This window comes from Schistocerca cancellata, chromosome 6 (genome assembly GCF_023864275.1).
Source record: "Schistocerca cancellata isolate TAMUIC-IGC-003103 chromosome 6, iqSchCanc2.1, whole genome shotgun sequence".
Classification (NCBI taxonomy): Eukaryota; Metazoa; Arthropoda; class Insecta; order Orthoptera; family Acrididae; genus Schistocerca; species Schistocerca cancellata.
This window is the reverse complement of record NC_064631.1, coordinates 79,887,098-79,904,039: the sequence shown is the minus strand read 5'-3', so window position 1 is coordinate 79,904,039 and position 16,942 is coordinate 79,887,098.

Genomic DNA, 16,942 nt, shown 5'->3' with positions numbered 1-16,942 from the left:
CTGGGCTTTTGCAAAACTTCATTATTCCTTGTATGGGAAACATACGAAAGTGTATAGCCCTTTTCACACTGGAAATATTTTTCAGTGTGCAAGAATTGCAAGTAGCATTATTATAGTGTACTGATGTCCTTGAACACAGAAAAAATACTGAAAAAATTTTCTTGTGTAACTATGCAAGAAAAGCACTAGCACGATCGTGTGGGTCAGGTTTTAATTCAGTAGAAAGTTCATATGAATTTTCGGGTAAATTTTGAACTTTACTCAAAATAACCAAGTTTTATCTTCATATTTAATTACAAAACTCGTCAAAAATATTACAATCATAGTAAAAATGTTTCAATAATTAAAAATTACATGAAACATTATTTTGGGGGAAATGACTTGAAACAGTTTTTTTCCGTGGATAGATATAAATACTGCATTTCACACAGTTTTTGTCCTGCTATTGCAGTACTCAAACTGGCAAGTCCTTGGGGAATAAATGTCATCCACTGTTGGCCAGTGGTCATAGCCATCATACCTCTTGTCCAGCCCTGGTTATGGATGGGGTTTGTAAACTTTTGCCTTTTTAAGTGGAACTACTTCAGTCTCTAATTGTACCTCACATTCTTCTGTCCTTTTCCTATCCAGACAAGACCATAGAGTCTCGGACAAAGACGTCCTGAATGTCAACAAATCCATTACATTCTTTTTTGAAAGTTACTGTTCCCTGCAGTGTTGTCTATACATAAACCAACAATTTACTACAGTCAGGTCTATAAAGTGAAGTAAACACATAAGGGTCAATTTTTCTGTTCTCAACCATGTCCGATAGCATTCAATTTGTTAGTCATTAATATCTACTCCACCCATATTAATATTGTACTTCTTAATGACAAAAGGACAGTCTGTTCCTAAATATTTATATTCCTTCTTACTCAACCTTTTGACTTTGCACTTTGGCTCTATGCCAGCAAAAGTGGATGCCACAACAACCTTTTGATTATCCTGCCACTCAGTTATAATGACTGCCTCATCTGACCTAATGTACTGATGACATTCTCCTCTATTCATTTTTCCTTTCAGTTTAACATTTTTTATTCTTTTTCTCATTATTGTCCGTGTGCCTCCGATTCCCCTCTCTGTGAGTTTCTCTAAGAGGGGAATGGTGGTGACATATCTATCAAATTAAATAAAACTTCCCTCAGATAGAGTTTGGGATAGCCGCAAAATCACTTATGGTCCTAAGCCTAACGATTTGTCACCCAAATTCGTGCTGGCACCCTGATATATCTCAAAATCCTTAACTATACCTGAAGCTGCAGCCAAAACAAAGTTCTTAAGCCCTAAAGACCTAGATTTGCCTTTGATATATTGTTTTAATTTACAATTCCCTGTGAAGGGTATCATTTGTTCATCGATGCTGTGATAATTGAATGTACAGGGTAAAGTATGGCATCTCTCTCTTACAGCATCAATGAGTGGTTGAATCTTCCACAGTCTATTCGTTTGGGCACCTTGAGGTGGTGCTACAGTATCTACAAAACGTATGTTGTATCGCAGGGAAAGAAAACGGTCTCGAGACACACTGTCGCTAACAGCACCCAGAGAAATGCATTTCTGCCAATAGACAGGTAAGCTAGGATACATTATGCACCCCATAATTAAGTTAATTCCCAAAATCAGCTTAATTTCTCTAGCTGTTGTATCTAATGACTTGCAGCTCTTGGCCACACTATACATGTTTGTGAACTTGGCAGAATTTTCGAAGAAACTGTGGTGTCACCGCGAGACACCACACTTGCTAGGTGGTAGCCTTTAAATCGGCCGCGGTCCGCTAGTATACGACGGACCCGCGTGTCGCCACTGTCAGTGATTGCAGACCGAGCGCCGCCACACGGCAGGTCTAGAGACACTTCCTAGCACTCGCCCCAGTTGTACAGCCGACTTTGCTAGCGATGGTTCACTGACAAATTACGCTCTCATTTGCCGAAACGATAGTTGAAATGGTTCAAATGGCTCTGAGCACTATGGGACTTAACATCTATGGTCATCAGTCCCCTAGAACTTAGAACTACTTAAACCTAACTAACCTAAGGACAGCACACAACACCCAGTCGTCACGAGGCAGAGAAAATCCCCGACCCCGCCGGAAACGATAGTTAGCATAGCTTTCAGCTACGTCATTTGCTACGACCTAGCAAGGCGCCATTATCATTTGCTATTTATCTTGTGATGCATGTACCGTCAGACCGATGTTCACCAATTATGGATTAAAGTTAAGTATTCCAGAAGCTACGTACCTTTTTTACTAGACTCAACTCCTATCACTGTTCCAGACCTCACGCCATCCTGCGTGAGCTTAAACGCGTGCCTTTCGGCTACGAATCATAGTGGCTTGGCTGTCGTGCCAAGTCACAACAGAAACATTCATTGAAATATTCAGAAAAATACTGAGCAAGCTCTGAACGGGCGAAGGATTCCTTAAAAAAGAAGAAAAGTCCTAAGGTGTACGGTAAGTAATAAATGTAACGCCTAATTCATGTGACATATTTTCTACTGAGCTGCACGGGAGTATGTATTTGTGGTGGATTACACGTGTTTGTGAAATCAATTTCATGATAAAGCAAAGGTCTGGATTCTCTTTTACGACAATCTGAAGTGTTCTGTACTTCACACGCTTCATTAGAGGTAGACTCATCTTCACTTTCTTCGTCAATTTGACATTTGTAGGAGAAGGAGCGAATTCTTCATCTGAAAAGACACCACTTAGTTTGGAATCCTCTAACAGAGACAGAATCTGATCGTCTGTTAAACCTGTATGTACACTCCTGGAAATGGAAAAAAGAACACATTGACACCGGTGTGTCAGACCCACCATACTTGCTCCGGACACTGCGAGAGGGCTGTACCAGCAATGATCACACGCACGGCACAGCGGACACACCAGGAACCGCGGTGTTGGCCGTCGAATGGCGCTAGCTGCGCAGCATTTGTGCACCGCCGCCGTCAGTGTCAGCCAGTTTGCCGTGGCATACGGAGCTCCATCGCAGTCTTTAACACTGGTAGCATGCCGCGACAGCGTGGACGTGAACCGTATGTGCAGTTGACGGACTTTGAGCGAGGGCGTATAGTGGGCATGCGGGAGGCCGGGTGGACGTACCGTCGAATTGCTCAACACGTGGGGCGTGAGGTCTCCACAGTACATCGATGTTGTCGCCAGTGGTCGGCGGAAGGTGCACGTGCCCGTCGACCTGGGACCGGACCGCAGCGATGCACGGATGCACGCCAAGACCGTAGGATCCTACGCAGTGCCGTAGGGGACCGCACCGCCACTTCCCAGCAAATTAGGGACACTGTTGCTCCTGGGGTATCGGCGAGGACCATTCGCAACCGTCTCCATGAAGCTGGGCTACGGTCCCGCACACCGTTAGGCCGTCTTCCGCTCACGCCCCAACATCGTGCAGCCCGCCTCCAGTGGTGTCGCGACAGGCGTGAATGGAGGGACGAATGGAGACGTGTCGTCTTCAGCGATGAGAGTCGCTTCTGCCTTGGTGCCAATGATGATCGTATGCGTGTTTGGCGCCATGCAGGTGAGCGCGACAATCAGGACTGAATACGACCGAGGCACACAGGGCCAACACCCGGCATCATGGTGTGGGGAACGATCTCCTACACTGGCCGTACACCACTGGTGATCGTCGAGGGGACACTGAATAGTGCACGGTACGTCCAAACCGTCATCGAACCCATCGTTCTACCATTCCTAGACCGGCAAGGGAACTTGCTGTTCCAACAGGACAATGCACGTCCGCATGTATCCCGTGCCACCCAACGTGCTCTAGAAGGTGTAAGTCAACTACCCTGGCCAGCAAGATCTCCGGATCTGTCCCCCATGAGCATGTTTGGGACTGGATGAAGCGTCGTCTCACGCGGTCTGCACGTCCAGCACGAACGCTGGTCCAACTGAGGCTCCAGGTGGAAATGGCATGGCAAGCCGTTCCACAGGACTACATCCAGCATCTCTACGATCGTCTCCATGGGAGAATAGGAGCCTGCATTGCTTGCGAAAGGTGGATATACACTGTACTAGTGCCGACATTGTGCATGCTCTGTTGCCTGTGTCTATGTGCCTGTGGTTCTGTCAGTATGATCATGTGATGTATCTGACCCCAGGAATGTGTCAATAAAGTTTCCCCTTCCTGGGACAATGAATTCACGGTGTTCTTATTTCAATTTCCAGGAGTGTATAAAGAAATGATAAGTATCAAGTCGTTTTTATTGTTGTATGGAAATCAGAAGTAAAACCAACTAAATAGCGACGTAACAACCTGCCCACTAAGAACGGATGCTACACAAGATAAAACCTAACTGGCACAATCGTTATGGTACAATTTTGTCGCCAATTTACTGTTAAGACGTATGAGATTACTGACGTTTTTCATTGTCAGTCCGTTGTATATACAATATCAAACAAACACAAGTGATTATCCGTTAAAAGACTTTAAATAACAGAAAGAAATCAGCACCTAACCTGAAGAACACATGACGCTTCTGTTTACACTCACTTTCAACGTTGCTGCTGGGCTTTGTTGGCGCGGAATCGGAACAAAACAAGTGAAACGTGTAGCGCGCAAGTTGCACGATTGTTTCAGGCCGGTCGGAAACAAAGCGGAAGCAACAGGTCGGCATACAAAATTAAAAACCGAACCAGCACGATCATGTGGGCTCGGGTGGAAAGATATAAAGACCACTGTGCAATTCAGTTCCTCTTATCCGCTAAATTTTCACATGATCGTCTGTGGTGATGGAAACTTTATCAACTGGAATTCAATTTCAAAGCTATTTATATTCCAGGCACACGAAATGTAGTCTCTGACTCTTTATCGAGATCTGTTATTGATTCTCAAACGACTGCTTCCATACAATTTAGTTAGTCAAACTTTATTCTTCTTTACATTCAGCGAGTCGCGTTTAAGAACTTTGTGTCTTCTGCGTTAAAATATATTGCCAAAGAAGAAGGTAAGAAACAAATCTGCGATAACAAACAAAATTCTCCTATCAAACATCATTACTTCGTTCGAAATCCCATCATTTTCGAAAGTTTAAAACTCGGCAGTAATACTTGGCTTCTCTGCATTCTTGATGCTCATGTCTACAAATTGATATGGTATACACGTCTTAGCTGTGCTTATTACGGACCAAGAAAGTGTTTCCTTATACTTCGTGAAATATCATATTTAATGAGGTTGGAGGAATGAATTACGCACGTTCTTACGTTCGCCAGCAAGCAAAGGCTTCCACTTCCTCACATTTGGCTCCATTTTTCTCAATTAAATTACGTCATTTAGCGGCGGTCGACCTCTACGGACCTGTTGTAAAGAGCAAAACAGGTTTTTCGTATATATTTCTTACAGACGAGCCAACATCTAAATTTGTTTCCTTTGTGCCACTTCTCAATGCTACAGCAAATGCTGTTTCAGCTGCATTCACTAAAACTTTTTTACCACAGGTAGAAAATGTAGAAATGATCATATTTGAGAATGGATAGCAGTTTCGTCCTGCAACTTGGACACGTACATTGCACAACAGAAAGATTAAATCTACTTTTATTCCCAGGCACTACGCTTCCTCCAACCCTTCTGAAAGAATAATGAAAGAGATAGGAAAAATATGTAGGCTTTATTCCACACAGACAACTCACTGAAATAGGACAAATGGATTCAGATTTTTCAGGACACCGTTAATTAAATTCCTGGTGATTCAATTTTGATATCGCCACATTTGGTTTTCAAAAATAAAAATCCGCAAGACAAAATAAAAGAATTGTTTCTTTCCCCAGGTCACAGTGTTTACGTCATCGTGAACTGATTAACAGTGCAATTACTAATGAAAAAAGGCAACTGAGAAGAGGAAAAGGCTGCAAAAGAAGATAGGAAATCTGAGGTTAGACAGAAGTTTCTAGTTCAAGCACACCAACTCTCTTGTAAAGCAAAGATGAAGTGTAAGAAATTTACATTATTTTACAATGTACCTGTTCGGAGTTGACGTAGTACATCATGAGGCACTCAGAGCGAAAGCTTCGAGAGGTCTTCATCATATCACAAATATAAAACAGTTAATTGTTATTTGACTTTCTTTTTTCCTAAAGATGACAACAACGCACCGATGTATTAAGCTAAGCTGTGACAACATGTGTTTCATTTTCTTTTGACATCAACTGTTTGTACATAGTTAATAGATAAGCTTTTTCTACAGCTTTTCTTTCGTTCGTGTCTGTGTGTACATAACAATAATATTTGTTTTGCTTCATACAGTATCGTATGTATAAGCCGTTTCTCGTGTTTATTTTCACTGTGTCACGAAATTTGTATGACAGGTACGATGATTGTTACAGAGCATATACAACGGCATGTTGTTAGATTACTCACCCAGGTCTTTGTTATCCATAATTTTACAAGCAAAGTTGACGTAAAAGAAAATAAATTGTTTTTTTTTCATTAAAGACAAAGGATTCACACGGGATAAAGGCAAGATGAGAAAGAATAACATCGAATTTTCTGCGTAATAATGCTTTTTCTCTTACAGGCTATAGCACAGAAATATGCAATAATAGATTCCAGATAGGACGGATAAAACAGGTAGCGTATACAGGGTGTTCCAAAAAGGTACGGCCAAACTTTCAGGAAACATTCCTCATACACAAATAAAGAAAAGATGTTATGTGGACATGTGTCCGGAAACGCTTAATTTCCATGTTAGAGCTCATTTTAGTTTCGTCAGTATGTACTGTCCTTCCTCGATTCACCGCCAGTTGGCCCAATTGAGGGAAGGTAATGTTGACTTCGGTGCTTGTGTTGACATGCGACTCATTGCTCTAGAGTACTAGCATCAAGCACATCAGTACGTAGCATCAACAGGTTAGTATTCATCACGAACGTGGTTTTGCAGTCAGTGCAATGTTTACAAATGCGGAGTTGGCAGACGCCCATTTGATGTATGGATTAGCACGGGGCAATAGCCGTGGCGCGGTACGTTTGTATCGAGACAGATTTCCAGAACGAAGGTGTCCCGACAGGAAGGCGTTCGAAGCAATTCATCGGCGTCTTAGGGAGCACGGAACATTCCAGCCTATGACTCGTGACTGGGGAAGACCTAGAACGACGAGGACACCTGCAATGGACGAGGCAATGCTTCGTGCAGTTGACGATAACCCTAATGTCAGCGTCAGAGAAGTTGCTGCTGTACAAGGTAACGTTGACCACGTCACTGTATGGAGAGTGTTACGGGAGAACCAGTTGTTTCCGTACCATGTACAACGTGTGCAGACACTATCAGCAGCTGATTGGTCTCCACGGGTACACTTCTGCGAATGGTTCATCCATCAATGTGTCAATCCTCACTTCAGTGCAAATGTTCTCTTTACGGATGAGACTTCATTCCAACGTGATCAAATTGTAAATTTTCACAATCAACATGTGTGGGCAGACAAGAATCCGCACGCAATTGTGCAATCACGTCATCAACACAGATTTTCTGTGAACGTTTGGGCAGGCATTGTTGGTGATGTCTTGATTGGGCCCCATGTTCTTCCACCTACGCTCAATGGAGCACGTTATCATGATTTCATACAGGATACTCTACCTGTGCTGCTAGAACATGTGCCTTTACAAGTACGACACAACATGTGGTTCATGCACGATGGAGCTCCTGCACATTTCAGTCGAAGTGTTCGTACGCTTCTCAGCAACATATTCGGTGACCGATGGATTGGTAGAGGTTGACCAATTCCATGGCCCCCACGCTCTCCTGACTTCAACCCTCTTGACATTCATTTATATGGGCATTTGAAAGCTCTTGTCTACGCAACCCCGGTACCAAATGTAGAAACTCTATGTGCTCGTATTGTGGACGGCTGTGATACAATACGCCATTCTCCAGGGCTGCATCAGCGCATCAGGGATTCCATGCGACTGAGGGTGGATGCATGTATCCTCGCTAATGGAGGACATTTTGAACATTTCCAGTAACAAAGTGTTTGAAGTCACGCTGGTCCGTTCTGTTGTTGTGTGTTTCCATTCCATGATTAATGTGATTTGAAGTGAAGTAATAAAATGAGCTCTAACATGGAAAAGTAAGCGTTTGCGGACACATGCCCACATAACATACACTCCTGGAAATTGAAATAAGTACACCGTGAATTCATTGTCCCAGGAAGGGGAAACTATATTGACACATTCCTGGGGTCAGATACATCACATGATCACACTGACAGAACCACAGGCACATAGATACAGGCAACAGAGAATGCACAATGTCGGCACTAGTACAGTGTATATCCACCTTTCGCAGCAATGCAGGCTGCTATTCTCCCATGGAGACGATCGTAGAGATGCTGGATGTAGTCCTGTGGAACGGCTTGCCATGCCATTTCCACCTGGCGCCTCAGTTGGACCAGCGTTCGTGCTGGACGTGCAGACCGCGTGAGACGACGCTTCATCCAGTCCCAAACATGCTCAATGCGGGACAGATCCGGAAATCTTGCTGGCCAGGGTAGTTGACTTACACCTTCTAGAGTACGTTGGGTGGCACGGGATACATGCGGACGTGCATTGTCCTGTTGGAACAGCAAGTTCCCTTGCCGGTCTAGGAATGGTAGAACGATGGGTTTGATGACGGTTTGGATGTAGCGTGCACTATTCAGTGTCCCCTCGACGATCACCAGTGGTGTACGGCCAGTGTAGGAGATCGCTCCCCACACCATGCTGCCGGGTGTTGGCCCTGTGTGCCTCGGTCGTATGCAGTCCTGATTGTCGCGCTCACCTGCATGGCGCCAAACACGCGTACGATCATCATTGGCACCAAGGCAGAAGCGACTCTCATCGCTGAAGACGACACGTCTCCATTCGTCCCTCCATTCACGCCTGTCGCGACACCACTGGAGGCGGGCTGCACGATGTTGGGGCGTGAGCGGAAGACGGCCTAACGGTGTGCGGGACCGTAGCCCAGCTTCATGGAGACGGTTGCGAATGGTCCTCGCCGATACCCCAGGAGCAACAGTGTCCCTAATTTGCTGGGAAGTGGCGGTGCGGTCCCCTACGGCACTGCGTAGGATCCTACGGTCTTGGCGTGCATCCGTGCGTCGCTGCGGTCCGGTCCCAGGTCGACGGGCACGTGCACCTTCCGCCGACCACTGGCGACAACATCGATGTACTGTGGAGACCTCACGCCCCACGTGTTGAGCAATTCGGCGGTACGTCCACCCGGCCTCCCGCATGCCCACTATACGCCCTCGCTCAAAGTCCGTCAACTGCACATACGGTTCACGTCCACGCTGTCGCGGATGCTACCAGTGTTAAAGACTGCGATGGAGCTCCGTATGCCACGGCAAACTGGCTGACACTGACGGCGGCGGTGCACAAATGCTGCGCAGCTAGCGCCATTCGACGGCCAACACCGCGGTTCCTGGTGTGTCCGCTGTGCCGTGCGTGTGATCATTGCTTGTACAGCCCTCTCGCAGTGTCCGGAGCAAGTATGGTGGGTCTGACACACCGGTGTCAATGTGTTCTTTTTTCCATTTCCAGGAGTGTATTTTCTTTCCTTGTGTGTGAGGAATGTTTCCTGAAAGTTTGGGCGTAACTTTTTGTAACACTCTGTATATATTTGCACGAGTGTAACATGTGCTCTCAATAATTGGAGGAGATATTTAATTTTAGATTCTTGCACTGGAATAGTCAAACACTGAGCTATAACCAGGGTTTCTTGGCTATAACCAGGGTTTCTTTATTGACAGAATTTTACCATAGGAGTCGTATGTGACGTGAAGACTTACGGGCTTATTATGGATGATGTATGTGGAGCGGTGATTTATGGATTTTTATAATGAGGATTTAATAATAACAAGTGAGGACAGCGAAATTTTTATGATTATTATTCAGACATTTATGATTTATGAAATGTACTATGGAACATTAATGTGATGATTTTACCTCTGGTGTGCTTGTCTGATGAGGAGTACTGCTAATGGTTTGCAGTAAGGTGTTATGAAACGGCAATAAAAGTCTATAAAATCACAGGAAAATAACATTTTGTTTCAACAATACGCATATTTTCTTCTCAGTGAATTGCAACGTGAGGGATTGAAGGTGCTTTCTCCCATGTTCTTGCTTGCAGTGATGGATTTTCTCTAATTCACAGAATAATAACATTTCTCATTCTTTTTCAGCTTTGGTGAACCGATTTCATCGGAACGACCTATTTTCTTAATTATTTTCATTTTATATGTCTACTTTGCTTGTTTGCAGATACTATGTACTCTTGTCTTGTACCACTTAAATTTTGTATTTGAGGTAATTATAAGTTATGGGCTCGTGCATAATTTAATGTTTTGTGATTACATTTTCATTTGCTTTGTTTTATGACTGGCAGACTACAGACAAGTCTAATAATTTCCTTTTTCCTACAGCAGCAAATTATTGTGCACGTTCCTTTCTTTCCCTCCCCTTTACCCTGTATTCTTGTGCGGACTTACTAGAGTATAGAAAAACGGTACAATCTGCTGGAATTACGATTGTACTCTCGCATAATAAAACCAGTAGTCCACTCATAACGATGTAAAAAGGAAGGGGATTGACAACAATATTTTCCTATTGATATTTTCAGATTGCACTATACATGTAAAGATTACTATAATTTAATGTTTCTTGCCTCTCACGGTATAAAACAGATTTTGATTATTATTATTCTCTTGGACATGTCACTACCAATACATCTGTATAAAATGTAATTTCGATGTTTCTATTAAGTGTTTGTTATTCTTTGTCATGTAATCTGAGAATTTACTATACTTAGTTTTATGCAAATGTTTCAGATTCATTTCCTTTCACTGTATTATAATAGAATACGTGTACATTGTAAAAGCAGCACATTCATGGACTCACATAGAATTATTCTCTGCACTGTGAGGAAGTTCACGGTATTATGGACGTGTTGTTTCTCGCGAGATCCAACATCTAATATTATGGTTTTAGATGATTTCGTGGACGTTTGGTCAAAATGACATGGCAGAACCTTTTGTGAGTGGTCTGCCTCTGAGTTTCACTGGATTAATGATGGACAAGTACCGCATCCATTGACTCTGGTCTTAGCCACCACACAAACAATCATGATATTCTTTCACTTGATGGGTTATTAGAACGGTATAAGTAATTAAAGGCACTTACACATACGCTAGGTTGTGTCCTGTGTACACTCATGCCGACAGCTTCGTGTATAACAACCGCGAGAAGACATTGCTTTGATACATGATTGCTACAACTAAAACACAACAGGCAGTCTCAGGAGCTTATACGCAGTTTAGTTACAAAAATAATAACGCCATTAATGATAATTAATTGGTACCCTCTGCTGCCTACAGGTGTTGTTATATACCTCGATGGGGACAGCTGAAAATGTGTGCCCCAACCGGGACTCGAACCCAGGATCTCCTGCTTAGATGGCAGACGCTCTATCCATCTTTTTTTTCGTTTTGTTCGATATAGTTCGTTGCGTTTGGTCTGGGCGGATGTCACATGACATCCATTCAAGTTGATCGTTTATACCTGGACTCATTTTATTTATTTATTTATTTACTTTATTACAGAGAGCAGGCAGCCCTCTGACCGAACACGCTGAGCTACCATGCCGGCAATCCATCTGAGCCACCGAGGACACAGATGAATAGCGCGACTGCAGGGACTTATCCCTTCCCGTGAGACCTACATTCCCAACCGTCCACAATCCACTTATTACTCGCGCACACTAAGGTGACGATTCCCGTAAGAGCCCGGACAACCTATGCGCATTCGCGCAGACGGAGGTCAGTGGCTGGTTAGCCTTTAACTACATATATGAAAATAGTAACTGTTCTTGAAAGAACAGATACCATTGATGACCGTGCAGCTTCTCTAGAATAACGCCTTTAATCTTACTTTTTTCCCCACAATTGATGACTTCATGACTAATGCATACTAATGTAATGGACATTTTTCTATAACTTGAGCACACTTCGTTCAAATATTTTCTGAGTCCACCTGAGCACCAATGTAAGCAACATTTGTAACTTAACTTGGAGTGGACCTGCACACTAAATGTACAAAGCTTTTTGCAAATTAATTTATGTGCGTGTGAGGACCACTACTTAAAAACAAAGTTTCTCATGACTTCTTTACCGTGAATAAATGCACGTCACATGTATATTTTGTATATTATGTGATCTTTTTTCTAACTTAACTAGCTACTTCTGTGCAGTATTCTATAGACGAATTTTTCAGTACAATCTTTGCCACATGCTAAAAAAAAAAAAAGTCTTGTAAAATTGTGGCTGGTGAGACTGTGGGATAGTGAAACAGATATACTGTGAATTTGTTATTTGCATTTATTTCTGGAATTTGTACATAGATTGTGGGAGCTAACATCTCGAACACGTTCGGGCTCACATGCGGTTCCTCTTCGTCGAAATGTCTTGGCTCAAACTAGTCTAGGGCTTGAACTGCACGTGTCGCACTACACGCCCCAAATTAGACACTTGTGTGGTTAAATTGTCTGGCTGATGGCAAGTTTGCGAAATACAAAGTTAATGTAACATACAGGGTGTTTCAAAAATGACCGGTATATTCGAAACGGCAATAAAAACTAAACGAGCAGCGATAGAAATACACCGTTTGTTGCAATATGCTTGGGACAACAGTGCATTTTCAGGCAGACAAACTTTCGAAATTACAGTAGTTACAATTTTCAACAACAGATGGCACTGCGGTCTGGGAAACTCTATAGTACGATATTTTCCACATATCCACCATGCGTAGCAATAATATGGCGTAGTCTCTGAATGAAATTACGCGAAACCTTTGAAAACGTGTCTGGCGGAATGGCTTCACATGCAGATGAGATGTACTGCTTCAGCTGTTCAGTTGTTTCAGCATTCTGGAGGTACACCTGGTCTTTCAAGTGTCCCCACAGAAAGAAGTCACAGGGGTTCATGTCTGGCGAATAGGGAGGCCAATCCACGCCGCCTCCTGTATGTTTCGGATAGCCCAAAGCAATCACACGATCATCGAAATATTCATTCAGGAAATTAAAGACGTCGGCCGTGCGATGTGGCCGTGCACCATCTTGCATAAACCACGAGGTGTTCGCAGTGTCGTCTAAGGCAGTTTGTACCGCCACAAATTCACGAAGAATGTCCAGATAGCGTGATGCAGTAATTGTTTCGGATCTGAAAAATGGGCCAATGATTCCTTTGGAAGAAATGGCGGCCCAGACCAGTACTTTTTGAGGATGCAGGGACGATGGGACTGCAACAAGGGGCTTTTCAGTTCCCCATATGCGCCAGTTCTGTTTATTGACGAAGCCGTCCAGGTAAAAATAAGCTTCGTCAGTAAACCAAATGCTGCCCACATGCATATCGCCGTCATCAATCCTGTTCACTATATCGTTAGCGAATGTCTCTCGTGCAGCACTGGTAGCGGCGCTGAGGGGTTGCCGTGTTTGAATTTTGTATGGATAGAGGTGTAAACTCTGGCGCATGAGACGATACGTGGACGTTGGTGTCATTTGGACCGCAGCTGGAACACGGCGAACGGAAACCCGAGGCCGCTGTTGGATCACCTGCTGCACTAGCTGCGCGTTGCCCTCTATGGTTGCCGTACGCGGTCTCCCTACCTTTCCAGCACGTTCATCCGTCACGTTCCCAGTCCGTTGAAATTTTTCAAACAGATCCTTTATTGTATCGCTTTTCGGTCCTTTGGTTACATTAAACCTCCGTTGAAAACTTCGTCTTGTTGCAACAACACTGTGTTCTAGGCGGTGGAATTCCAACACCAGAAAAATCCTCTGTTCTAAGGAATAAACCATGTTGTCTACAGCACACTTGCACGTTGTGAACAGCACATGCTTACAGCAGAAAGACGACGTACAGAATGGCGCACCCACAGACTGCGTTGTCTTCTATATCTTTCACATCACATGCAGCGCCATCTGTTGTTGAAAATTGTAACTACTGTAATTTCGAAAGTTTGTCCGCCTGAAAATGTACTGTTGTCCCAAGCATATTGCAACAAAAGGTATATTTCTATCGCTGCTCGTTTAGTTTTTATTGCCGTTTCAAATATACCGGTCATTTTTGAAACACCCTGTATAATAACAGTAGTAGTAATAATATCGAAAACTTAATGAACGACCCATAAATGATATGGGCCAGACAGCTGCGATTTGGTTAGTATAATGTTTATTCAGAAAGCAAACTAAAAGCGAAAGTGGTCGTAGTCAGAGTTGGTGTTACACTCCAGCGCATATCCATTTGACATAGATCGATCATTCACAATCTCATCGCGCATTACAAGTCCGCTACTCCACCTCGTTAACTGTGCGAAAAGTTAGAGTTCACACCAGGCACGCGGCTGCTCACCACTCAGAGACTAAGTCCGTCGACATCACATAACGCGAAATTTTTTATGTCGTTTCACTTCCCAGCTGCCTAAGGACCGACCGTCCGCTTTCGCGTCTGCATCCGAATTACCCCTTTGGAGTCTACAGCCAAACTGTACTCTTTGGTGTCTTGATCACAATTGTCCGTTTTCGCGTCTCCATCCGAACTGCCCCCTTCGGTGTCTCGACCAGAACTGTCCTCTGCCCGTCTCCGACCGCGTTTCCCGTGCGCCGAACATCTTCGCTCAACTGACTAGCGCAGCTCCCTTTCCTGATGCCGTCCATGTAATTGGCCTCGGCTTATGCTACATTACTTTATATTTTGACATATTTAAATAATCAAAGCTTGACCACTTTCACGTTCTAAATAAAGTAACAATAATATCCATTACATAATAAACGTTTAATTCCTTTACATAAAACCAGTACAGTTTCCTTCTTAACTTTGAATGTCACCGAGTGCTTTCTGAAAAATTAATAAAGAACAAAAGTAACTATTACGCACTAAACTTTTCAACAAATATTCTGTTACCTATTGATTCAATAAGGTGACATGCTGTCATCGTTCAGTGTGTTCAGTGTGGAGGAAATGATGATCTGATGCTTAACTGAAAATACTGATAATTTAAATTTACTGTATCTTTTAAACATATAAAGTTAGAGAGTTGATATTTACAATTTTTGTCATTTTAAATATGAAATGTCGATCGTTAATATCGATCAAGGCGTTCATATTTTACCATCCAGGTCTTTGTTAGAAAACTTGTTAATTTCACTTTAACAGTAAATCCTACAGTGAAACTTCCTGGCAGATTAAAACTGTGTGCCCGACCGAGACTCGAACTCGGGACCTTTGCCTTTCGCGGGCAAGTGCTCTACCATCTGAGCTACCGAAGCACGACTCACGTCCGCTACTCACAGCTTTACTTCTGCCAGTACCTCGTCTCCTACCTTCCAAACTTTACAGAAGCTCTCCTGCTTGCCCGCGAAAGGCAAAGGTCCCGAGTTCGAGTCTCGGTCGGGCACACAGTTTTAATCTGCCAGGAAGTTTCATATCAGCGCACACTCCGCTGCAGAGTGAAAATCTCATTCTGGAAACATCCCCCAGGCTGTGGCTAAGCCATGTCTCCGCAGTATCCTTTCTTTCAGGAGTGCTAGTTCTGGAAGGTTCGCAGGAGAGCTTCTGTAAAGTTCACAACTACTGATGTAACCTAATATTCAGTCCTGAAACGATCTCACATTTAACTTTTGCGAGAGGTACTGCCTATTGAAGTTCAGATAATACTTTTGGAAACAGTTCGCAGAATTCAAATCCAATTCTAAACTTTCCAGAGTTCATATTCCGCAACGAACACTTTCCAAAATCCAACCCTATCCCAACGCTTTGAAGGATTGTTATCCCTCAACTAACACTTTCCAAATTCCTATCCCGGACGAGCCCCCAATTGCGAGCTAACATCCCAAAGATGTTCGGGCTCACATGGGGTTCCTCTTCGTCGAAATGTCTTGGCTCAAACTCGTCTAGGGGTTGAAAAGCACGTGTTCCACTACACGCCTTAAATTAGACACTTGTGACCCTTTGGTTAAATTGTCTGGCTCATGGCAAGTCTGCGAAATACAAAGTTAATATAACATACAATAACAGTAGTAATAATATCGGGAACTAAATTAACGTCCCATAAATGATGTAGGCCGCACAGCTGAGATTTGGTTAGCATAATGTTTATTCAGAAAGCAAACTAATAGCGAAAGTGGTCGTATTTAGAGTTGCTGTTACACTCCAGCGCATATCCATTTGTCACAGTTCGATCATTCACAGTCTCATCGCGAATTACAAGTCCACTACTCCACTTTGTTCAAAATGGCTCTGAGCACTATGGGACTTAACATCTATGGTCATCAGTCCCATAGAACTTAGAACTACTTAAACCTAACTAACCTAAGGACATGACACAACACCCAGTCATCACGAGGCGGAGAAAATCCCTAACCCCGCCGGGAATCGAACCCGGGAACCCGGGCGTGGGAAGCGAGAACGCTACCACACGACCACGAGCTGCGGACTCCACTTTGTTAACTATGCGAAAAGTCAGAGTCCACACCAGGCACGCGGCTGCTCACCGCTCAGAGACTAAGTCCCGCGATACTACAAAACGCGAAATGTTCTAAGTTGTTTCACTTCCTAGCAATCGTGTTCTGCACGGAAGATGGCATTCATGTCAACGTACAACCATGCCAGCTATGTCGTCAGGGCATCTGTGAAAAGATGTAGTGTTTGCTGTCCAGCCCAACATCGACAATAGCTGTGTACACAGTCACAGACATTGCAGTATGACACAGAGATGATGCCTACCACAATCAGCGTTGGAGGGCCATACAAAGAGAGGGAACAGGGCAGTCGCAAACTGGTAATGCCCTAAGGCTTAATGTGAATCGCTCTGTTGTTTCTCGGGTGTGGCGACAGTTTACAGAGACCAAAACTGTACCCCGAAGACCC